This window comes from Caretta caretta, chromosome 6 (genome assembly GCF_965140235.1).
Source record: "Caretta caretta isolate rCarCar2 chromosome 6, rCarCar1.hap1, whole genome shotgun sequence".
NCBI classification, from domain to species: Eukaryota; Metazoa; Chordata; order Testudines; family Cheloniidae; genus Caretta; species Caretta caretta.
The window spans coordinates 1,900,453-1,926,351 of record NC_134211.1 but is presented as its reverse complement, the minus strand read 5'-3'; the positions used below and the strand labels follow the sequence as shown (position 1 = coordinate 1,926,351).

Here is a 25,899-nt window from a genome sequence, read left to right as displayed (position 1 = left end):
ACCTGTTCAGCACGTTCAATTTAGTAGCACTTATTTCCTTGCTTGGGTTACCAGGAAATCAGTCCCTATTATTCTCTATAGATCCAGGGAGGGGCACACAGGTGTTCATAAAAACCTGACCCAGAACTTTTTTTCTCCGGTCGGGCTTTGGTCGGAGCAGTGGAGGCTGCTGTATTCAGCCAAGACAGGTCTGGGGAAGGCTGAACCATGGGGCGTCTCTGCTCCCCACTGGCCCTAGAACTGCTGGTGATGACCCTATTGCAGGGTGAGTGTGGGGTGGGGATGTAGGGTCCAGCCCCTACCTCACAGGGGGAGGTGAGAGAGATACGGGTTGTGGGGAGGGAATTGGGCTAATGAATAACAGGGGGATCCCAGCCCTTGGCCCTTCATAGACCCCCCCCCAGCCCATCTAGCCTGGATGGGAGCATTCAGTCCTGAGCTGCCCCACTCAGATCAATGGGGAGTGTTGATTCTTGAACCTACTGGTGGTAAATCAAATAGGAACACAGCTATGAATTTTTGCTGGAGCTGAGGATGGCAGGGCTGTTATGGGGCAATGGGCGGAGTTTGGGAATTATGGGTGGAGCTACAGGAATTTATTCCCCTCCACACACCTTCTTGGGTTCCAGCAATGCCTGTGCATAAACCCCCACCCCTAACATGCACACATTTATATCTTTCCCTTCTCTTTCTTCACGCCCTAGGTGCTCAAGGGAGTTGGAAACAGGCAGGTAAGACACTCACTTCAAAATGCCAGCCTTACCTGTCCTGGATTAGTACCATGAGAATGAGGCTGGGAGCCCGGACTCTGGGGTTCTTCTATCCCTAGCTCTGGGAGGGAAGTGGGGTCTAGTGGATTAGAGCAGGGAGGGAGAGGGGCTGAAAGTCAGGTCTCCTGGTTCCTTGCTGATCCCATGTCAATGCTGTTCCCCTCCAGGGTGTGGCCAGCCCAGGATCTCAGGCCGAATTGTTGGGGGGGGGGACGCCCCAAGGGGCCGGTGGCCGTGGCAGGTCAGCATCCAGCACAATGGACACCACTTCTGTGGCGGGTCCCTCATCTCAGCCCAGTGGGTTGTGTCAGCAGCTCATTGCTTCCAATTGTGAGTAACTGGGGTGGGTAGGGACTGGTGCACAGACAGACGTCCTGCCTGGATCTGTGCCAGGCAAGCCACCTCATGCGGTGTTGGTGTGCGACGGGTCCCCAGCTTCCCCATCCCAGACCCTGCTGCATTTTTGGCCAAGTTTGCAAGCCATGCCACCTCATGCGGTGTTGCTGTGCGACGGGTCCCCAGCTTCCCCATCCCAGACCCTGCTGCATTTTTGGCCAAGTTTGCAAGCCATGCCACCTCATGCGGTGTTGCTGTGCGACGGGTCCCCAGCTTCCCCATCCCAGACCCTGCTGCATTTTTGGCCAAGTTTGCAAGCCATTTGATCATCCTTTTCTCCCCCAATCCCAGATCTGACCTTGTCTCTTCCTATCGTGTGAACCTGGGGGAGTACCAGCTCTCCTATCCCTCCCAGTGCCGGATCTCATCCCCTGTGAGCCAGATCTTTGTCCATCCCGACTACAACAGCACGTGGAAGTCTGCCGACATTGCCCTACTGCGGCTCAAACAGCCAGTGCAATACACCAATGAAATCCTGCCTGTCTGCTTGCCAGGCCCCTCCGACTCCTTCCCTGACAACCACACGTGCTGGGTCACCGGTTGGGGGAGAATAGACTCTGAGGGTAAGACCATCCCCCAGGAGGAGGTATGTACTATCACTCCACACCTGAAGCCCTGTGCTCCTGGAGCCCTGTGATTCCTGCAGCATCTTGCAATAATCCCTGCCCAGCTCTCTGCCGCCCCCTGCCAGCTGGCTACTCCTGATCGGCTGTATCCCTCACAGCCGTCTGTGAGGCAACTGATCCACTAGGCTCAGTTGGGAACCTTCTGCTTTCGATACAGATGGTCCCTGGTTCAATTCTTTGCAGAGGAAGCCCCCCTAGGGGCAGGGCTGCACAGATGGGGTTTTATGGTTGGATGTCAGTGCAGGTCTGGTAGCTGGGTGGAGGTGGGGAATGGATGCAAGGGGGGGTGGATATGGGTGGAGGGGATGGGGATTGTGACATGGGGAGGAGATGGAGTGGGAAAGATGTCTGGAGGGGAGGAGAGTGGGTTGGGGAGGTAGTTGGTGACAGGAAATTGTCAGGCATGGGGGTGCATTGCGGAAGGCGATGGATCCAATATCCTGGTTCTCTCCCCTCCCACCAGTCTCTCTCCCACCCCCCAGCACACTTCAGGAGGTTCAGGTTCAGCTGGTCGGCACTGCGGCCTGCAATGCCCTGTACAACATCGACCCAGATCCAAAGATCGGCAGGGACCCCGTCAAACCCGACATGTTCTGCGCTGGCTACGCCGAAGGGCAGAGGGACTCCTGCCAGGTGAGAGAGGGCTGAGGACCGGCTGGATGCCGGTGAGCCCCAGCGCAGCTCCCCGTCGCCATCTAGGGCCTGCAGCATGTAGAGCGGCTGCTGCAGCTGTGGAGTTCCACAATCTGGCTGCCTCCGAGCAGTCAGCAGCGGCTCCGGCTTTTAGATCCATGTGGACTCATGGTCCCATGTCTAGGCCCCAGCCCTTGGAGTCCTGTGATTAGGACAGAGCCCCGGCTTTTATGTTTATTTAAAGTAATAGTCGAGTCTCTGCAGATGGATCGAAAAGAGAGAGAAGGTGGCTAGAAAGTAACCGTGGCCTCCCTGAGTCTGCAGAGAGCCTAAGCCAGTTTCTCTGAGATGGGGAAATAGCCATGCATCTTTATGGAAGCTCTCTGCTTCCAGCCCCACTGCTCTGTTTCCAGCCCGTCCCGAGCAGGGTTCTCTGCATAGGGCAGGAGCAGAAGAACACAGCCACCCTTCCTGCTGTGAATGTATTAGGGATCCCACCGTTGCCACCAATGCATCCTTCAGAGAAAGGTGGGGGGAAGGTTCATAATGCTCCTTTCACTTCTCAAGTGGGTGTGGCAAAAATATGTGGGTGGGGCCATGGTATGGTCCATATGCCTAGAGCTCCAAGGGGCTGGGCTCTGGATACTTGGGGCCAGGGGGCCTCACTAATCCCAATTTCTGTGCCCCTCTAGGGTGATTCTGGGGGGCCGCTGGCATGTGACCACAATGGGACCTGGCTCCTGATGGGGATTGTGAGTTGGGGGGATGGCTGTGGCAAGCCCACTCGTCCAGGTGTCTATGTCCAGACGGTGGCCTATGGCGAATGGATATGGGGGCACACTGGCTCAGGGAGCCAAGCCAGCACCATGGGAAACTGCAAATCAGAAACGAATGATGCCAGACCCTGCTTCAGCAGCTTCGTGCTTCTCTTCACCACTCTCCTGATGTCACTGTGACCCCCCGCTTCCATTGGGATGCCCCCCGTCTCTCCCTCCTCTGTTCACCCACTAGTGAAACCTTGCACTGCGTGGGGGGTTAAGATGCAGATAGGAGAGGACCTGAGAGTTACCAGAAATGCCCGCATGCCTGAGTCTGCAGAGAGCCTGAGCCAATTGCTCTGAGAAGGGGGAGCCACCCTGAGTGTGACTGACGCTGTTTCAGGTGGGATCTCTCAGGGATCTGTTTATGGCCCTATGCTAAGAATATAAGAACATAAGAATGGTCATACTAGGTCAGACCAGTGGTCCATCTAGCCTAGTTTCCTGTCTTCCAAGAGTGGCCAATGCCAGGTGCTTCAGAGGGAATGAACAGAATGGGGCAATTATCGAGTTATCCATCCCCTGTCGTCCACTCCCAGCATGTGGCAGTCAAAGGTTTAGGGGCTCCCAGAGCATAGGGCTGCACCCCTGACCACCTTGGCTTATAGCCAGTGTTGGACCAGTCCTCCATTAATTTATCTAATTCTTTTTGAACCCAGTTATACTTTTGGCATTTGCAACATTTCCTGGGAACGAGTTCCACAGGGTGACTGTGCATCATGTGAAGCACTTCCTTTTGTTTGTGTTAAACCTGCCGCCCATTAACTTCATCATGTGACCCTTAGTTCTTGTGTTTTGAGAAGGAGTAAATAACACTTCCCTATTTACTGTCTCCACACCATTCATGATTTTATGGACCTCCATCATAACCCCCCTTGGTCGTCGCTTTTCCAAGCTGAAAAGACCCCGTCTTTTTTATTTCTCCCCATAAGGAAACTGTTCCCTACCCGTAATCATTTGTGTTGCCCTAGTCTGTTCCTTTCCAATCCTAGTAGATCTTTTTTGAGATGTGGTGACCAGAACCCCACACGGGATTCAAGGAGTGGACGTACCGTGGATTTATACTGCAGCCTTTTACTGAGTGATGAATTTAGGGATATTTTATTACTCCACCATGGGTTCAGCTCTGGATGCTCCAGTTTCAGGCTCAACAGAGTGAAATCTCCTCTGGTTCTTTTCTCAAGTTTGGAGGCTGTAGGAACACACGTCGTCCAAGGATAATGACCACAGACACAATCCCAAGTACAAGTCTTATCTGTACAACAAGTTTTATTACAGCAATAAATGAAGTTATTATGACCCAGGCATGTAGAAATCCTACCAGACCAGTGCAATAATTATAGCTGTAGTCATACTCACATGCTCAAAGATGTTCTTGGGTGCGATGGACCTCTCACCAATTGATCAGCTGTAGAGGGACAGTTCCTGCTGGGGTTTTTCCTGTGGCTATTCCCATTGTTATTCCACCAGGGAACCCTTTATATATTCATAGAATCATAGAATCACAGGACTGGAAGAGACCTCAGGAGGTCATCTAGTCCAGTCCCCTGCACTCAAGGCAGGACTAAGTATTATCTAGACCATCCCTGGCAGGTGTTTGTCCGACCTGCTCTTAAAAATCTCCAATGATGGAGATTCCACAACCTCCCTGGACAATTTATTCCAGTGCTTAGCCACCCTCAGAGTTAGGAAGTTTTTCCTAATTGTTAGAGAGCTTATTCCTTCACTCTCCCACTTCCCTGGTCCTTCTCGCATGAACAGAGAGCAACAATACCCGAAGTCCGAAGGTGCAAACAATTCGATGTTTATTGGGGTGAACTTCCAGCAAGCTTAAATACAAGTTCCTTTTTCCTTATTTTCGAATCCCAACTTACTTCCTGTTTGCCCCTAATTTATATAGTAATATTCTTAGCTATACCTTAACCAATAATTCTACTGAAATTTAACTAACCAATCCTAACATATTTGTAACATGATTAGCTAACCAATTATATCCCACCACCTTAATTAGTTTACACCCAGCAAAATTAATTATACAGCAGACAGAAACAATCACAGAACCAGACAGAGACCATGCCAATAAACAATAGCAAAGTGGGAACTATAATGACCAAACAATACAGAAGTGAGGATTTCACAACTACATCTATAAAGACATAAGGGTTTCCCAGCTGTGTCTATTGATAAGTGAGTTCTTACCAGACAGAAAACTATCAACCTCAATTTCCTTTTACATTTTCTAGGCACTTCCCTTTCTCTGGAGGTGATAGGCATTATCAGGACAGGATTGTATTCCTAACAGCCCAATAGCACCTTCTTTCAATGTGACTAGTTTGGAATGTGAGGAGGTGACTGGTCGCTTCGCAGCTTATGGCTGCCTCTTTCGCTTAGGCCTTAGCCTAAGAACAGGGCCTCAGACTGTCACAGTAAGAGAAGGACCTTACACCAGCAGACAGTGATTTTGATTCTTTCTTTTATACCTCTAACTAGCCAAGTGATAAGAATACACCTAAATTCTTAAAGTACAGGCCTTTACAGACAGGCCTGAATATCTATATCCTAACACTAATGTCCAACCTAAACCTCCCATGTAATTCTAACTATGCTTAACACCTTATGCACTTGCATGAAGGTGTCAGCCCTCTTTCCCTTATCTGTACTTCCACACCCCATGAATGTTGGGGTACCCCATTTTTCATAAGTTGTTCAGAGTTCCTCTTATTAGCCTATACGCATGACATGTACCCTTCGGTCTGGACAGATATTTAAAGATGTTATTATCAGATGTCTCATGGTCTCAGACAATACATTTGCAGTTTATTTCAATCCACTTTTCCTATTGGTACATCTTATGCAGTGACCTTGTGACCTTATGGGCATAGGGTTATTCCTAGATTGCTCACTTATGTAAACTGTAGCTCACGAAAGCTTATGCTCAAATAAATTTGTTAGTCTCTAAGGTGCCACAAGTACTCCTTTTCTTTTTGTGGATACAGACTAACACGGCTGCTACTCTGAAACCTGTCACTTATGTTAAGTATGCATAAGCCTATGGCCTAGTGTGGCTAAACTAAAATTTTACAGGTCTCAGTCTGTAGGCCTTACATTTCAGACATGCTTTACTTATATACCTAATACACAGTCATCACCCCTAAATACTCATCAATACTATACTTCTATAATCCTACCATTTAAATCTATGTGGCATACATCGATTATATAAGAAATAGCATATCAATTGACCATAACATCACATAATACAATGACAAATGGATGATAAAATGAACTAATTGACTACTGTCCCCCGCCTTGACAGGGTGAATATTATGACCCCCCGCCCTCCAAAAAAAGGCATACTGTGGTACACAACAAACACTGTAATTAGTAACTTACCATTTATATGTACTTAAACCCTATATGTCAATTAAATCTAAGTGTATACTTGTAACTTCATTATTCTATACTTATTAGGGAATAATTATTTCTTCAGATATCAACTCATGCGGGGGTAAAAGACCTATCTGGCTTTAAGATTAAACTCCATAAGTTTATGGAGGAGATGGTATGATGGGATAACATGATTTTGGTAATTAACTGATCTTTAAATATTCATGGTAAATAGGCCCAATGGCCTGTGATGGGATGTTAGATGGGGTAGGAACTGAGTTACTGCAGAAAATTCTCTCCTGGGTGTCTGGCTGGTGAATCTTGCCCACATGCTCAGGGTTTAGCTGATCGCCATATTTGGGGTCAGGAAGGAATTTTTCTCCAGGGCAGGTTGGAAGAGGCCCTGGAGGTTTTTCGCCTTCCTCTGTAGCATGGGGCACGGATCACTTGCTGGAGGAGTCTCTGCTCCTTGAAGTCTTTAAACCATGATTTGAGGACTTCAATAGCTCAGACACAGGTTTTTCGCAGGAGTGGGTGGGTGAGATTCTGTGGCCTGCGTTGTGCAGGAGGTTGGACTAGATGATCATAATGGTCCCTTCTGACGTTACTATCTATGAAACTACTGTTCTCCTGGATTTTGGAACAGAAGCATATGGAGGTTCTGGAACTTGATGTGGGTTTATGTTAGTGCATATCTTCATAAATACTGTCCTCTCTAACATCAGCTATAGATGCTACAGCTGAGGTGACAGTAGCTAAAAGGGGACTGGAAATCAGTTGGATTGAACAAAAATGGGTTTTGACCTTTTTTTTAACTTATGGTTCTGATCTTTCTTCCCGTATAACATAAGGCAAAAATAGTCCCTGCTTACTGGTTACCCAGCAACCAGACATACAGTTCCCTTAAGGCAACCCACCCTTGGGCTCCCACCCAGACAGCCAAGTCAAATATGATGAGGATTACTGAAAATCTTGTTCATCCTATAAAAAGTTCTACCAATCCCAAAGGTTTGGCCACATTGTCCACCAGGTCACTGAATATTTCAGATCTTACCCAAATACACGCTTACAGCCAACTCTTATTAACTAAACTAGCATGTATTTAAAAAGAAAAAAGAGAGAGAGTATTGGTTAAAGGATCGTTATATATACAGGTATTTGAATAAAATTCATAGGTCATTTTCATAGCAGCAATGGTGAGCCTCAGAGTTGCAAAGAGTTCTTTCAGAATTGGTTCCATAGGTTATAGTCCAGTGTCCAGTATCAGGGTGATCCAGACTGGAGCTGGAGACCTCAGTCTTGTGACTTCTTCCCTGAAGAAACTTAAGCAGATCTGAGATAATAGGATCAGGGCCCAGGAGTTCCTTTTGTGGTTCTCTGGCAGCCTCCGGACAGCAGGCATTCCTTGGGGGAATAATAGGTGACAATTGTGGCTTTGAAGTAAGACCTTCTAGTTCCTAAGCACCATACATAATTAGCTGCATGGATTAGCATAAGAAAATTGCCCATCTCCTGCCATTTACAGGTAGCTTACAGCATACTTCAAAGAGGAATAAAGACAATGATATTACTATATTTACACTTCATCTAAATGTTAACACCTCCTTTTGATCTCTGAATTAATAGAAAGAAAAGGAGGACTTGTGGCACCTTAGAGACTAACCACTTTATTTGAGCATGAGCTTTCGTGAGCTACAGCTCACTTCATCGGATGCATAAAGTGGAAAATACAGTGAGGAGGTTTTTATACACACAGACCATGAAAAAATGGGTGTTTATCACTTCAAAAGGTTTTCTCTCCCCTCACCCCACTCTCCTGGTGGCAATAGCTTATCTAAAGTGATCACTCTCCTTACTATGGATGTAGAAGCCCTCTACACCAACATTCCACACAAAGATGGACTACAAGCCGTCAAGAACACTATCCCCGATAATGTCACGGCTAACCTGGTGGCTGAACTTTGTGACTTTGTCCTTACCCATAACTATTTCACATTTGGGGACAATGTATACCTTCAGATCAGCGGCACTGCTATGGGTACCTGCATGGCCCCACAGTATGCCAACATTTTTATGGCTGATTTAGAACAACGCTTCCTCAGCTCTCGTCCCCTAAAGCCCCTACTCTACTTGCGCTATATTGATGACATCTTCATCATCTGGACCCATGGAAAAGAAGCCCTTGAGGAATTCCACCATGATTTCAACAATTTCCATCCCACCACCAACCTCAGCCTGGTCCAGTCCACACAAGAGATCCACTTCCTGGACACTACAGTGCTAATAAACGATGGCCACATAAACACCACCCTATACCGGAAACCTACTGACCGCTATTCCTACCTGCATGCCTCCAGCTTTCACCCTGACCACACCACACGATCCATCGTCTACCGCCAAGCTCTGCGATACAACCGCATTTGCTCCAACCCCTCAGACAGAGACAAACACCTACAAGATCTCTGTCAAGCTTTCTTACAACTACAGTACCCACCTGCGGAAGTAAAGAAACAGATTGATAGAGCCAGAAGAGTTCCCAGAAGTTACCTACTACAGGACAGGCCTAACAAAGAAAATAACAGAACGCCACTAGCGGTCACCTTCAGCCCCCAACTAAAACCCCTCCAACGCATTATTAAGGATCTACAACCTATCCTAAAGGATGACCCAACACTCTCACAAGTCTTGGGAGACAGGCCAGTCCTTGCCTACAGACAGCCCCGCAACCTGAAGCAAATACTCACCAACAACCACATACCACACAACAGAACCACTAACCCAGGAACTTATCCTTGCAACAAAGCCCGTTGCCAATTGTGCCCACATATCTATTCAGGGGACACCATCACAGGGCCTAATAACATCAGCCACACTATCAGAGGCTCGTTCACCTGCACATCCACCAATGTGATATATGCCATCATGTGCCAGCAATGCCCCTCTGCCATGTACATTGGTCAAACTGGACAGTCTCTACGTAAAAGAATAAATGGACACAAATCAGATGTCAAGAATTATAACATTCATAAACCAGTTGGAGAACACTTCAATCTCTCTGGTCACGCAATCACAGACATGAAGGTCGCTATCTTAAAACAAAAAAACTTCAAATCCAGACTCCAGCGAGAAACTGCTGAATTGGAATTCATTTGCAAATTGGATACTATTAATTTAGGCTTAAATAGAGACTGGGAGTGGCTAAGTCATTATGCAAGGTAGCCTGTTTCCTCTTGTTTTTTCCTAACCCCCCCCCCCCCCCCCAGATGTTCTGGTTTAACTTGGATTTAAACTTGGAGAGTGGTCAGTTTAGATGAGCTATTACCAGCAGGAGAGTGAGTTTGTGTGTGTATGGGGGTGGGGGGGATGTGAGAAAACCTGGATTTATGCAGGAAATAGCCCGACTTGATTATGTAAAGAGTTGTCACTTTGGATGGGCTAGCACCAGCAGGAGAGTGAATTTGTGTGGGGGGGTGGAGGGTGAGAAAACCTGGATTTGTGCTGGAAATGGCCCACCTGTTGATCACTTTAGATAAGCTATTACCAGCAGGACAGTGGGGTGGGAGGAGGTATTGTTTCATGATCTCTGTGTGTATATAAAGTCTGCTGCAGTTTCCACGGTATACATCTGATGAAGTGAGCTGTAGCTCACGAAAGCTCATGCTCAAATAAATTGGTTAGTCTCTAAGGTGCTACAAGTACTCCTTTTCTCCTTACAATGTGTATGATAATCAAGGTGGGCCATTTCCAGCACAAATCCAGGGTTTAACAAGAAACTCTGATGAATTAACAGACTATAGTAACAGACAGGAACTGTTTAGTTACATTGTTAACCTCTAACAAGATATAGGTAAACACAGACTACTGCAATCACGATCTTCTTCCAGTTCTTTAACAATACAAGTCTACATTTCAAAGCTCATGTCTATCTAACATGGCTTTGCTAGCTATTTATAAGGAATAGTCCTAACTGCGATTTACATATTTCCCTAACATGTCTTTAAAGGTTGAATTTGGGTCATGTAGCCTATAAGTTGCTTCACCCTTTCTGGCTCAATGTCACATCATAACATTACTAATTTCAATTACATGTGCATCTTTCCTTTCTAACAACTGTTTTAGCTGTAAATTTCACAGTGGATATATGCACTTGTCTTAATTATAACTTGATAATCTGGGTTGCTAAGAATGACTGCTTCATTTTCAAAATCGGGTACCGGAGGTATTGTTGCATGTCCGACAACTGTAGGTACTTGTGGCTTAAAACAGAAATTTGAACTTGCGACCAGACTTCTAAGATGATCATAATAGAAGTTTTGCAGTTAGTTATTACCCATTATTGTCCTACTTCATTATAGGTCACCCACTCCATAGGAGATTTTAATTTAGTTAGTTGCACTGGACGTGATACAAGTGTTGCACTGACTTTCAGTAGGTTCTGTTGTTACCTTTCCAGCAGGCCATATAGGAGGGTCGTTACCTCAAACACAGCTCACCTACAGATCCATTGATGCTGTTTTTAAAAGGACTCTCTGTGTTTGGGCATTGTAATGGTACATCACCAGCAGATGCACTTGTTCCTCTAGATGCTGTCTTCTAGGTGACCAATAGGGTGGACAGTGGCTAATTGATCCAATACATCCTTATTTGGATCAAACATGGGCAATGATCACATGAACGAGACATATAAGGACCTTGAAATGTCACATGTTACTTAAATAATATGTGTCATGATTCAGATGTGGTGTCAAGATACCAAGTTTCTAATTGCACAAAATATTATTTGTTTACATTTAATTTGGCATTTGACTTTCTCTCCTCCATGCTTTTGAATACAGTGTGGACAATACCAATTCAAGATCTGTTTATCCCTAATTAATTCTGGCACTTTTCTCAGTTCCAAGAATTGAAAGGTATTATCAATAGTGTCTATTACATATTCACCATATTCTGCACAAAAAATTTCCTTTCCCATGTGATTTTTTTCCCCTGATCATTATTATATTTTACCAGTTGAATAATCTGAATCTGAGTATAATTGAATATTTTGGTTATTTCATGCATATTATACACCATAAGTCATTCTTCAGTTGCCAAACCATAAATTCTCGGCAACATGGGGTTAATTACTTTCTTAGCTTTTTTCTGATGTAATGCCATGTAATTAATATGTCTTTTAATTTTTTCAATATCCACCGGTGATGCTGGCAGACCAGGTGCTAGGTCATGCGGAAGCCCGAGACTAATTTACTTGTGTACTAGTATAGAGCAAAGTGATTTTTAAATGTATAAGAGCGTATTTGGTGTTTAAGCTTCATGAAAACTAATGGGATGTTACTTGCATTATTTTCACTTATCTATATCGCATTACAATGTAGTAGCAAACATTTACATAGTGTATACCCCCGTAACTAAATAACCCGGCAAACAAAAAAGAAGCCTTGTGGAATGCAAATAAAGAACTTTAACAGAAAAGTGCTAATTTCAAAGCAAGTGGCCATTGTGTGCGATGACTGGAAGTCAAAGACTCAAAATGCACCTCTCACTCTCCATCATCAAAGGAAAAGTCCAAGTGTCAGCCTGTTTTCTGTGAGAAGAAGCTATAAGTATGGATTCAAGGACAGATCCTGGATCTCTGGACTATTTGGACTCTTCCAGGGAAGTGTACCAGATGCAAAGCGGAGATCCCCAGAGACAATCTGGGTACCCTGGAAAGACTTCTTGGAAACTGACAGCTTATTACATCACTGCCACCATTTGGACTTACAAACTGTGACTTACCTGTGCCTATATTTTGCCTGCTTTAACCTCTCAATAACGCTCATTTCCTTTTCTGAGCTTGTCAACCTTTAGTTAGTTTATTATAGAATTGGCTACCAGTGTTGTCTTTGGTGTAAGGTCCAGAGTACCAATTTATCCGGGGTAAGAGACTGGTCCCTTGGGACTGGGAGCAACCTGATGTGGTGTGACTTCTGCTTTAAGTGACTTTTTATCACAAAGTCCAGTTTGCCTGGGTGGCAAGATACACTGCAGCATCTAAGGGGTTGTCTGTGACTCCCTGGTAAGACTGCTACAGTGATCCAGGAGTTTACGTTTGTCACTGGCTTGGTGAAATCTAATTATAGACCATACCACCAGCTTGGGATGTCTTCCCTGTTTTCTGACAGTCTGCCCCAAGGTAGGCACTCACGGCCGTGAGCCACTCCAGAGAGCGTGGCATTGGCATTCCTATTCCAAATAAACTTGTAATACTGTTTAAAATGCCAAAAAGGATTAATTTCTCATTTCCTTCTGGGAACATAAAGGTTGGCCTGTATATTGATACTTAAATTGTCAATGACTTGTACTCGTGGTGAATAAACAGTAACCTTATCCTCAAGAAGCACTGGAAAGGTAGATGTGACATTTGTCTTCTTACAATAGCTAACTTCACTTGTTTGCCAATTAGATCAATTTAGCACAGCAGGTATGGGTGTAGCGGTCAGACCACTGGCAAGGGCTATCGTAGAACTCCACATTCCACAGGGTCCTGTGAACCATAGTCCTTCCCCACTGCTTTTGCCTCTACCGCTACTATCATAGAATCATAGAATATAAGGGTTGGAAGGGACCCCAGAAGGTCATCTAGTCCAACCCCCTGCTCGAAGCAATTATTTGTTAATAACTTTTACACTTCCCAGAGATTTAAGTTGGATACGGGCTTTACACTCTCCTTCATTTTCATAATCTTGGTTACACATATCAGTGCTTCACTTTCTACTGAGCTTTGACATTTGATTTTGTTGTCCCAGAATCCATATGGAATTCCATCAGTTATTGGTGCAGATTTATCTCCAGTTATAACATATGTTTTACATCCTCCTCCTGCCCCCTACCCCCGGATTCCTCGATTAAAGGAGAGATCTTTTTCCAATCTACAAAAGGCATTTCCTCATTTTGTTCAACAGTAGAACCTCAGAGTTACAAACCCCACAGGAAAGGAGGTTGGTTGTAACGCTGAAATGTTCGTCACTCTGAACAAACCGTTGTGGTGGTTCTTTCAAAAGTTTACAACTGAACATTGACTTAATACAGCTTTGAAATTTTACTATGCAGAAGAGAAATGCTGCTTTTAACCATCTTAATGTAAATGAAACAAGCACAGGAACCTTGTCCATTTTTTTAAAACTTTCAGTTTATATTTTAGCTGTTTACATTTAACACCGTACTTGCTTTTTTGTGGGGTATTTTTGTTTTGTTTCTTGTCTCTGTTGCTGTCTGAATGCATAGTCCTGGTTCCAAATGAACCACATGCCTCATTTGTCAGTTTGTCAGTCAGTTTGTAACTCTGAGGTTCTACTGTATTACAGAATACTAGCCGTGGAACGGACCTCAGGAGGTCATCTAGTCCAACCCCCTGCTCAAAGCAGGACCAATCCCCAATTTTTGCCCCAGATCCCTAAATGGCCCCCTCAAGGATTGAACTCACAACCCTGGATTTAGCAGGCCAATGCTCAAACCACTGAGCTATCCCTCCCAACTGAGAGTGCCAACTCAGAAAAATTGCTTAAAGCAGGGCAGTTATCACCCAAGGCTGGGGTTTCTATGCACACCAAGGCAAACCAAACCAGCCAGCCAGAGAGGACTTTGGTTTTACCCCACTGGCTAACCACAAGTCACACAAGCAATTCCCTTAGACACTCCAGTTTCCCAGTATCACTCATTATGGGGACAATGGTTATGAAAACCAATACCCCAGTAAAAAAAAAAGGGTTCTCTCAATCCCAAAGGACCAAGCAGCAGACCCAGGTCAATATACAAGTCAGATCTTACCCACAAATCACGCTGTTGCCAATCCTTTAGAATCTAAAGGTTTATTCATGTAAGCAGTGTCAGGATGAGCTCCACCCTGACATCTGGTGGTGAGGTGTGGCAAGTTGTGGAAAAGAACTTCAGGGGCCGATCTCATTTGCATAGGCACACCCACCCCGCCTAGAATGAGGCCATAGCTGCCCAAATGGTCACTTTGGCTGCTGTGGGATCCCCAGTGTCTCTGTTATTGGGGCAGGAAGAATAAATTGTTATTACCCTGATTATGGGAACTGTGCTTGGAACTGTACTTGGCCTTTTGTTATGATGGAGGGACTCACCATCAACTAAGTAGCACTCGCTAGGCAAGGGTCATGGGTTCCAAAACTCTGTAGAGGGAGAGAGGCTGGGGACAAGTATTAATACTTGGTGGCATGGGCCCCTTGGTGAGGGCCTTACATGCTAATTGCTCTTCTTCCTCTCTCCACTGTGGTATATCAGAGCTAATTTTGATTCTATTAGGAGTCTAGTTACAGGCTGCTGAGCTCACTTTGGGTTAATGGTGCACCAGCACTGAGGCTCCCCTACTACAAGCTGAATTCACTAAAGAGCTGAACTGCCTAAGAGCTGAAATCACTGACTGTTGTGTTAAGTAGTGGGGGAGCCTGAAGATATATTGTCGAGCAGTTTGAGGGATGGCTAGAGTACCTTGTGGACAGGCTGGTGGAGCAGTCCATAGGACGGCGGGAGCTGCTGGTGGGCTGCGGAGCAGAGTAAAGCAGTTCATGGGGCGGCGAGCGGAGCGAAGGCCTATGGAGCTGTGGGGCGGTCAGCTTCAGATCATGTAAGGTGCCTCTTACCCCCGCCCCCATCTCCACCCAGGTTGGGAGGTAAAGCTCTGCAGATAAACTTTTGAACTCTGGGGCTGCCCTGACCAGGGCCAGAGACTTTTGGGTCATTGGACTTTTGGGACTTTGGGTGATTTGGGGTTGCTAGACTCAAGAACCAAAGGGAAAGGACATGCCCCAATTTGCTTGGGGTGGGTTTTTTTTGCTCATGGGTTGTGTTATGAATCCTGTTCGTGGTGTTTCCCCAACATAATGCCACATTGTTTCTCTCTGTTATTAAAAGGCTTTTTGCTACACTCAGACTATGTGCTTGTGAGAGGGGACATACTGCCTCTTGGAGGCGCCCAGCGGGGGGTGGTATATATTTGTCCCAGGTCACTGGGTGGGGGCTCGAGCCGGTTTGCATTGTGTTATTGGAATGGATCCCCTAGATATTGAACCCGGCCCTTGTTGCTGCCAACTCTGACTGGCAGAAGGGTTACATTCATAAAAGGAAAAAGATATCGATGAGAGCTAGAATTGGTTAAATGGGATCAATTACATACAGTCATGGCATTTTTTTAATGTGAAAAACTGGGTCAAGGATTTCCCTTGATCAACATCTGGGCACACAGGAGGGCTCCCAGAATACAACAGGGAACGTGGTAATGGAGATAAGATCTGTACTGGGGTCACTATTATATCCTTGCCCTGCAACAACCAGGTCCAGTGTGCCAATCGAGCATTAGACACCTGTCCATCCTTGACTCTATTACAGCGCAAGAACTAGAGGGGTGTATGGCTTACAGAGGCTGTTTTTGCTGACATGGCTTTGCTGCAAAAGCCTGCCGTTTCAAATTGTCCTTACTAAAAAATACCAGTGCTAGTCTAAAACATAGGGTGGGGGGGACTTTTTTATCACTATAAATTACTTTTATAAACAGGCTTTCTGTGGTTTTAACCCTAGGTTGTTTCTGCATGCTCAGTTTTTATTGAAACACATATCATAGAATCATAGAATATAAGGGTTGGAAGGGACCCCAGAAGGTCATCTAGTCCAACCCCCTGCTCGAAGCAGGACCAATTCCCAGTTAAATCATCCCAGCCAGGGCTTTGTCAAGCCTGAAGCCAGGCTATGCAAAAGGGCTAAATGAAAAATTGCTTCTTCAGATGGCCTTGTTTTTCAAAGTGGTCTCCTTCTTTTCTAATCCACTAATCTAAAAATTGTTCTCACTAAAAACATCGGGAAACGCTCTTAAAGTGTTTATCCCTTCACAAGCCTTTCACTTCGATTTGTCAAAAGCTTTAACAAATTACTTTTATAAACTAAGTGGTTATGGTTTTAACCCTGAGATCATTTCTTTTTTTATTTTACATTGTTAATAAGATTAGTTACAAAGCAATGTCTTCTTCACATAACGAAAGGAAATGTTTATTTCGACAAGTATTTGGTATAATTTTGTTTTAAAAGCAGGCCTAGGGCTTTCTTGTTATGTTCGGGCCTTCTGATCTCTGATCCATTGACTCACAGATGCTGTTTTTGTTGAAAAAGCACACTGCATCAAATTGTTCTTACGAAAAATGACCCCTGTTAGTCTAAAACATAGGGGAAATCTTTTTTATCACTATACATTCCTTTTATAAACAGGTTCTCTATGTTTTTAACCCTGGGATGTTGCTGCATGCTCACTTTTTATTGAAACATGCGCAAAATGAAGGAATGTGTCTTCATATAAGTTTGTCTTTTAAACTGTTTATAAAGCAGAGCTTTATCCCTTTACATGTAACTTTTACTTGCATTTGTTAAAAAGTTTGGGGAAGAAGCAACCCTTCTTATCCCTGATCCACTGACTCAGAGACACTGTTTTTGCTAGCCGGGGCTTTGCCACAGCTTCAGATTGTTCTTACTAAACAATGACCCATGTTAGTCTAAAACATAGGGGGAAACCACTGAAAAATTGTTTGTTACAAAGGGTTTATGGTTTTAATTTTTATTAAAGCCCCTGTGTAAAAGGGCTATGCGGCGGGAAAATGCTCAGGGTCTGTTTTTTTAGATAAGAATAAGGCAGTTAAAGGGGAAGGGGGCGAGTGGGAGAGGGGAAGGGAGATGGCTCTTGTTTAAAACCCTTGGGACTGTAGGATTGGTTCAGGAAAATGAATTCTATGACATTGTTGTAGAACAACATCTGATTGCACCTATCTAAAGGCGGGGATAACAAGTCTGAGCTGCTCTGAACCTGGGAAGTTGCCTCTTTCAGCAGACTCACCTGGAAGGGTAAGATCTCTCTCGCTCTCTGCCTCAACCATGTGCTGTCTATCTTTGCCCTTTGCAAAGGGGCTTTCTTTTCCCTTTTCATGCCCTGTTCTCTCTCTTTTATTTAACTCTTTTTAAATGCTCTTTTCTTAATCTATCCTTGTATTTAATAGTTTAAATGCTTTTCTATTAACCTCCCTTTATACTTTTTACCATGTGCTTACTAAACAGTCTCTGCTTTAGTAAATTCCATTTTTTGCCATGTGTGTTCTTTTTTTAACCTATTTTTCAATATTATTTAATGTTTTTAAATGTTCTTTTCTTAACCTACCCTTATATTTAACATTTTAAATGTTTCTTAACCAACCTTTATATTTTTACCATGTGCTTACTAAACAGTTTCATTTATATATTTCTCTTTTATTTAACTCTTTTAAATGCTCTTTTCTTAACCTACCCTTATATTTAATACACCTTTTTACATTTATCTCAAAATTCCCCTTTTATACCCCAAAACTTACAAAAACATGCCAATCAAAAGTATTACATAGCCGATCTAATGGAGCAAAAGCAAAGGTTACAAGATATGCCAAAACAGGAGGCGGTTTTGTGATTTCTCGGTCGTTAGTCTGCAAGGTGCACATATTTCCAGACTGCCTGTTTTTCACAGACTTTCACCCCCATGCTCCAAGAAAAAGATCAGGTTCAGGGCACACAGGGTCAGGTTCACCCCTCCTCCCTTAACTAAGCTAAGTTATTACATGATCTACTAAATAACTGTTCCTAGCAGTAAGCAAATTAACTGATAGTCCATCCCAAAAGTTGGCCGTGGCTTAAGCACCTGGTTGTTTGTTAAAATACCCCTCTACACAATGACTCTCTTAGGAGTTCTCTATTGGGAAGGTGTCCCTTCCTTAGTTGCTCCCTAATTTAAATAAATATTCTATAGGGTATTACCCCTGCTGAGAAGTATTTGTGGTGCTTCCTTCCCCTTCACCCGTCAGCAGCCAGATTACAAAGTACACTGAGAGGAGGGGCAGTGATAAAGGGATCACCACAAAGTTTTCCTTGATCCTCCATTGGTAGAGGCTAAGAGTTTGGGGAGCTTATTAGGAGATTTTGGGGTGACTGTTTTTTTAGGTGATGGCTGACTGTCTGCCTCTCTCTGCTATGCCAGAATAGGGCCTTCTACCCGTACACAATTTTTCTATTTGGTACCACTCTATGATATTTTCCCCCTTAAACATTACTCATCAATAAGACATCTTAGTCATTTTCAATACGTGTAGTATCAATGAGAGGATACTTCCTCTTTACATTTTTCCTTGAGCTGAGTTCTTACAATATCACATAGTCAAGCAAAACCCCACAATGATGCAATAGCAAGCACACAAAACACAGAAACAAGCAAAAACCAGCAAGTTCCCTCTGTTAGTTACTGTGAGCATAACACAATTCTACCTGCTTGAAATGATTTTTATCAGTTGACTTTCACAAGTAGGGGTACATAAGCTTTCCCCTTGTTATATAAGGTGGTCTTTTCTCTCCTTTTTCTTCTGTGTTCTCTAGAGTCCCAGATGGAGTGCCATTTTGTGAATTTGGTAATCTTGTATTACACCACTATGGGTTCAGCTTTGCTTGCTATAATTTCAAGCTCAACAGAGTGAACTTGCCTCTGGTGCTTTTCTCAAATTTGGAGGCTCTAGGAACACACAAAGTCCAAAGATAACGACCAGAGACACAGCCGCAAGTTCAAAGTCTTATCTGTATGACAAGTTTTATTAAAGCAATAAGTGAAGTTACTATTACCCAGGCATGTAGAAATCCTACCAAACCTATGCAATAATTATAACTGTGTCATACTTCAGAGTAGCAGCCATGTTAGTCTGTATCAGCAAAAAGAACGAGACTAACAAATTTATTTGTGCATTAGCTTTCATGGGCAAAAACCCACTTCATCAGATGCATGCAGTGGAAAATACAGTAGGAAGATATATATACACAGAGAACATGAAAAAATGGGTGTTGCCATACCAACTATAAAGACACTAATCAATTAAGGTGGGCTATTATCAGCAGGAGAAAAAAAAACTTTTGTAGTGATAATCAGGATGGCCCATTTCCAACAGGTGACAAGAAGGTGTGAGTAACAGTAGGGGGAAAATTAGCACTGGGAAATAGTTTTTACTTTGTGTAATGACCCATCCACTCCCAGTCTTTATTTCAGCCTAATTTAATGGTGTCCAGTTTGCAAATTAATTCCAATTCTGCAGTTTCTCATTGGAGGCTGTTTTCAAAGTTTTTTTGTTGGAGAAATACGACTTTTAGGTCTGTAATTGAGTAACCAAAGAGATTGAAGTGTTCTCCAACTGGTTTTTGAGTGTTATAATTCTTGACGTCTGATTTGTGTCCACTTATTCTTTTATGTAGAGACTGTCCAGTTTGACCAATGTACATGGCAGAGGGGCATTGCTGGCACATGATGGCATATATCACATTGGTGGATGTGCAGGTGAACGAGCCTCTGATAGTGTGGCTGATGTGATTAGGCCCTATGATAATGTCCCCTGAATAGATATGTGGATACAGTTGGCAACGGGCTTTGTTGCAAGGATAGGTTCTTGGGTTAGTGTTTTTGTTGTGTGGTGTGTGGTTGCTGGTGAGTATTTGCTTCAGGTTGTGGGGCTATCTGTAAGCAAGGACTGGCCCATCTCCCAAGATCTGTGAGAATGAGGGATCGTCCTTCAGGATAGGTTGTAGATCCTTTATGATGCGTTGGAGAGGTTTTAGTTGGGGGCTGAAGGTGATGGCTAGTGGTGTTCTGTTACTTTCTTTGTTGGGCCTGTCCTGTACTAGGTGATTTCTGGGTATTCTTCTGGCTCTGTCAATCTGTTTCTTCACTTCAGCAGGTGGGTATTGTAGTTTTAAGAATGCTTGATAGAGATCTTGTAGGTGTTTGTCTCTGTCTGAGGGGTTGGAGCAAATGCAGTTGTACCTTAGAGCTTGGCTGTAGACAATGGATCGTGTGGCATGGTCTGGATGAAAGCTGGAGGCATGTAGGTAGGAATAGCAGTCAGTAGGTTTTTGGTATAGGGTGGTGTTTATGTGACCATCCCTTATTAGCATCGTAGTGTCCAGGAAGTGGATCTCTTGTGTGGACTGGTCCAGGCTGAGGTTGATGGTGGGATGGAAATTGTTGAAATCCTGGTGGAATTCCTCAAGGTCTTCTTTTCCATGGATCCAGATGATGAAGATGTCATCAATGTAGCGCAAGTAGAGTAGGGGAGTGTCATAAATATAAAGGGAAGGGTAACCACTTTTCTGTATACAGTGCTATAAAATCCCTCCTGGCCAAAGGCAAAGTCTTTTCACCTGTAAAGGGTTAAGAAGCTCAAGTAACCTGGCTGGCACCTGGCCCAAATGGCCAATGAGGGGACAAGATACTTTCAAATCTGGAGCGGGGGAAAAGGCTTTTGTATGTCTGTGTGATACCTTTGCCAGGAACAGATCAAGGACGCAAGCCCTCCAACTCCTGTAAAGTTAGTAAGTAATCTAGCTAGAAAATGCTTTACGTTTTCTTTGTTTTGGCTTGTGAAATTCACTGTGCTGGAGGAAATGTGTCTTTTTGTAACTTAAGGTTTTGCCTAGAGGGATTCTCTATGTTTTGAATCGGACTGCCTGTAATATTATCTTCCATTCTGATCATACAGAGTTGTTCTCTTATCTTTTTTGTTCTTCTAATAAAGTTCTGTTTTTTAAAAATCTCATTGGGTTTTTTGGGCCTTAAAAATCCAAGGCTGGTTTGTGCTCATCTTGTTTAATCTCAAACCTCCCCAGGAAAGGGGGTGTAAGGGCTTGGGAGGATATTTTGGGGAAATAGGAACTCCAAGTGGTCCTTTCCCTGTTCTTTGTCTAAATCACTTGGTGGTGGCAGCATACTGTTCAAGGACAAGATGAAATTTGTGCGCTGGGGAAGTTTTTAACCTAAGCTGGTAAAAATAAGATTAGGGGGTCTTTCATATGGGTCCCCACATCTGTAACCTAGAGTTCAGAGTGGGGAGGTGTGACGAAGTGGGACTGTTCTTAATGTTTCCTCTGAATAGTGTGGGGGTGCCTCAGTTTCCCCTAGGCAGTTCTTAAGCATCTAGGGGGTGGGGTAAGGGTGTATGATCATTGCAGAGCCCTAGAGGGCAGGTGTGTGCAGGAGTCTGGACACAGAGAATGGCCGACACCCTGTTTCCTGGCAACTGATGGCCTGGGCCCTTCCCCCCTGCAAGGTGAGAGCTAAAGGGTTGGAGAACAAAGGAATCAGGTGACCACCTGGCCCGGGAAAGGAACAAAGCCCAGAGGAGGAGGGGCTGGAGGGAGTTTTCAGTTTGGGGCTGGCTGGGACATGGAGTGAAGTGCAGACGTGGTTGTCTGGCTCACTGCCCCCCCGAATGGACCCAGCTGAGGGGTCCCATTCTCTGCACCTGCAAGCTCTGTTTTAGACCATGTTCCTGTCGTCTTAATAAACCTTCTGTTTTACTGGCTGGCTGAGAGTCACGTCTGACTGCGGAGTTGGGGGGCAGGACCCTCTGGCTTCCCCAGGAGCACTGCCTGAGCGGACTCGCTGTGGGAAGCGCACGGAGGGGCAGAGGATGCTGAATGCTCCGAGGTCAGACCCAGGAAGGTGGAAGCTGTGTGAGCTGTGTGTCCTGAAGACAGGCTGCTCACAGAAAGGCGACTACCCCAGAGTCCTGACTGACTTCATGGGGAGCAGTTCCAGAGCATCGCCCAGGGACTCCGTGACAGGAGGGAACCCTGACAGGGCATTAGGGGATGAGAGCTGAGGAAGCGTTGTTCCAAGTCAGCCATAAAAATGTTGGCATACTGTGGGGCCATGCGGGTAACCATGGCAGTGCCGCTGGTTTGAAGGTCTACATTGTCCCCAAATGTGAAATAGTTATGGGTGAGGACAAAGTCACAAAGTTCAGCCACCAGGTTTGCCGTGACATTATTGGGGATACTGTTCCTGACGGCTTGTAGTCCATCTTTGTGTGGAATGTTGGTGTAGAGGGCTTCTACGTCCATAGTGGCCAGGATGGTGTTATCAGGAAGTTCACCGATGGATTGTAGTTTCCTCAGGAAGTCAGTGGTGTCTCGAAGATAGCTAGGAGTGCTGGTAGCGTAGGGCCTGAGGAGGGAGTCTACATAGCCAGACAGTCCTGCTGTCAGGGTGCCAATGCCTGAGATGATGGGGTGTCAAGGATTTCCAGGTTTATGGATCTTGGGTAGCAGATAGAATACCCCTGCTCGGGGTTCTAGGGGTGTGTCTGTGAAGATTTGTTCCTGTGCTTTTTCAGGGAGTTTCTTGAGCAGATGGTGTCATTTCTTTTGGTAACCCTCAGTGGGATCAGAGGGTAATGGCCTGTAGAATGCAGAACTCTAACACCACATGGCCTGTCCCTGACCGTAGCACAACCTCACTCCTTACCCCTCCCATGGGGTACAAAAGAGGTGGGATGAAGACCCCAGACTCACGACTCCCCAAAACAGAACATGACCATAAATTGCGAGGGGTGGGACTGAGGGCGTGCATTGCAGGTCTAATTATGCCTGCTAAGGAGGGGGGACACTGGGACACAAGACTCTGCGGCATCGGAGTTATGGACACGCTTGCTGGAAACTAACCCCAATAAACATTGCATTGCCTGCACCTCAGACTTCTGGTCTTCTGCTTTCTGTCTGCGTGACAAGAACCAGGGAAGGGGGTGAAGGGAAAACCCTCTAACAATACTCACGTGCTCAAAGATGTTCTAGGGTCCGATGGACCTCACACCAATTGATCAACAGTAGAGGGATAGTTCCTGCTGGGGTTTTTCCAGTGGGTATTCCTACTTTTATCCAACCAGGGAACTTTTGATGTATTGTAATTCTAACTACGCCTAACACCTTATGCACATGCATGAAGGTGTCAGCACACTTTCCTTTATCTGTATTTCCACACCCCATGAATGTGGGGGTACTCCATTTTTATATGTTGTTCAGAGTTCCTCTCATTCTTATTTGCCTTTATGCATGACATGTACCTTGCAGTCCGGACAGACATTCAAAGATGTTACCATCAGGTATCTCGTGGTCTTAGACAATACATTTGTGGTTTATTACAATCCATTTTCCGTAAATGTTATTCAGTGACCTTGTGACCTTGTAAACAGAGGGTTATTCCTAGGTCACCCACTCATGTCAAACATTTTTAAACCTATCGCCTAGTATGGTTAAGTGAAAATCTTACAGCTCTCAGCCTGTAGGCCTTCAGTTTCAGCCATACTTTACTTATATACCTAATACACACTCATCACCCCTAAATACTTAGCAATCCAATACTTCTATAATCCTACAATTTAAATCTATTTAGCATACCTTGATTATCTATGAAATAGTATATAAATTGTCTATAACATCACATAATACAATGACAAATGGATGATAAACTGAACTAATTGGCTATAATATGGTGGCATTGTGATATTTTCTGGTTGATTATCTATCCGGTCCTAATATTCTATTAGCTTTTCTGACTGCCACTGCACAGTGAGTGGATCCTTTCAGAGAACTATGCACAATGACTCCAAGATCCCTTTTATGAATGGTAACCGCTAATTTAGTTTCTATCATTTTAGGTATATAGTTCGGATTATGTTTTTCAATGTGCATTACTTTGCATTTATCAACATTTTATAAACATTTTTATCAATGACCTGGAAGAAAACATCATTGATCAAGTTTGCAGATGACACAAAATTGGCGGAGTGGTAAAGAATGAAGCTGACAGGTCACTCATTCAGAACGATGTGGATCAGGTGGTGAGGTGGTCACAAGCAAACACTCTGTGTTTTAACACGGCTAAATGAAAATGCCTCCATCTAGGAACAACAAATGTCAGCCTTACTTCCAAGCCGCCGGACTCGCTGTTGGGAAAAAGAGACTCTGAAAAAGATAATCAATTGAACATGAACTCCCAGTGTGATGCTAAGGCCAAAACGGCTAATGTGATCCTGGAATACATAGACAGAGGTGGCCACCAGCTGGCACCCAGCATTATCAAATCACACACCTAGTTATATCTTTACTGCCATGTGTGTAGCGCTGGCCTGGAACTGAGCAGCATATCCTCAGATTAAAACCCACTGAACCAAATCAGGGCCAACTTTGTGTAGACAAGGCTCAAAATTTTAAAACACTCATGCCATGTGAGTCACCCTACCCTCGGACCTTTCATTTCAGTGAATTCTCCCTGAGCGGAGATTCTGCAGGAGCTGGAGGTGCTCACCATAGACTCCACGGTCTTCAATGATCTCTACCGGGAAGGATTACAAAAGCCAGAGGGTAACAACCCCATTAAAGATGACATGATGTGTTCCGGGTCCATGGAAGGCTATAAAGGGACTGCCTGGGTGAGATTCTCTGTCTGAGATCAGGGCCCCCACTATTCCTGGCCCTTTCGCCCTGTTCACTTGGTATTGTGTGTCGGGGGCAGGGGGTGACCCATCAAACAGTGGGCCTGGATGGAGGGGCTGAGCCCTGATTTCACTCCCCAGTGTTTAGACAAGTCAGCCCTTGGAATTGAGGATGTGTCATACAGTATGAAGTCAGCAGGGTTCGTCCATTCAGTCTGACCTCCTGTATAACCCAGCCCACAACCGCACCCAGTTACCGCTTTCCTGAGCCCAGAGACTTGTGTCTGGGTAAAGCATCTCCCAGAAAGGGAGCCAGTGGGATATGAAGCCATCAATAGATGGAGAATCCAACATGGCCCTTGTGGACGATGGAGGCTGGTCCCTCCTCCAATCCTATTTCTTTCCCTGTCTCTAGGGTGACTCTGGGGGACCCCTGGTGTGTGAAAAGGATGGGACCTGGTACCTTGCTGGGATTGTGAGCTGGTTACTGGTGAGAGAAGTGAATGGGGTACTTACTATTTCTCCCGATTACCCTGCGGTCTACAACCGCCCGAATGCCCACAACGATTGGATCCAGAAGAATGTGCCTGGTGTGACTTTCAGAGTGGTGAACTTCACTCTGAACAGTGCTAGTCCCCCTAACACCATCACTCCGAGCAGTGTCCGTCCGTCTACCACCCTCACTTGGAATAGTGCTGGTCCCTCTGCCACAATCCCCAGGCTCCTTCTCCTTGCTGTGCTTTTGCGGCTGACTCTCTGACCCCTCTCCTCGAGTGGGACCCCATCCCACACCAGGCCTTCCTCGCCCTCCATGCACATTGACCATGTCACTTATGTGATCAGTTATAGTTTTCTAAACCTGAATTTTATAATCAAATTTAAGTTAGATTTAATATGATCACTGTTTTGTTTGTTTGGCTCCCCAGGTTATTACCTTGCAATAAATAACTTTCATGGTTAA

At 44.8% G+C, this 25,899-nt stretch overlaps 1 pseudogene; it reads left to right on the top strand.

Annotated features, from left to right (window-relative positions):
- The first annotated feature begins 207 nt into the window (after positions 1-207).
- On the top strand, positions 208-25,899 carry LOC125637828 (serine protease 27-like; annotated as a pseudogene).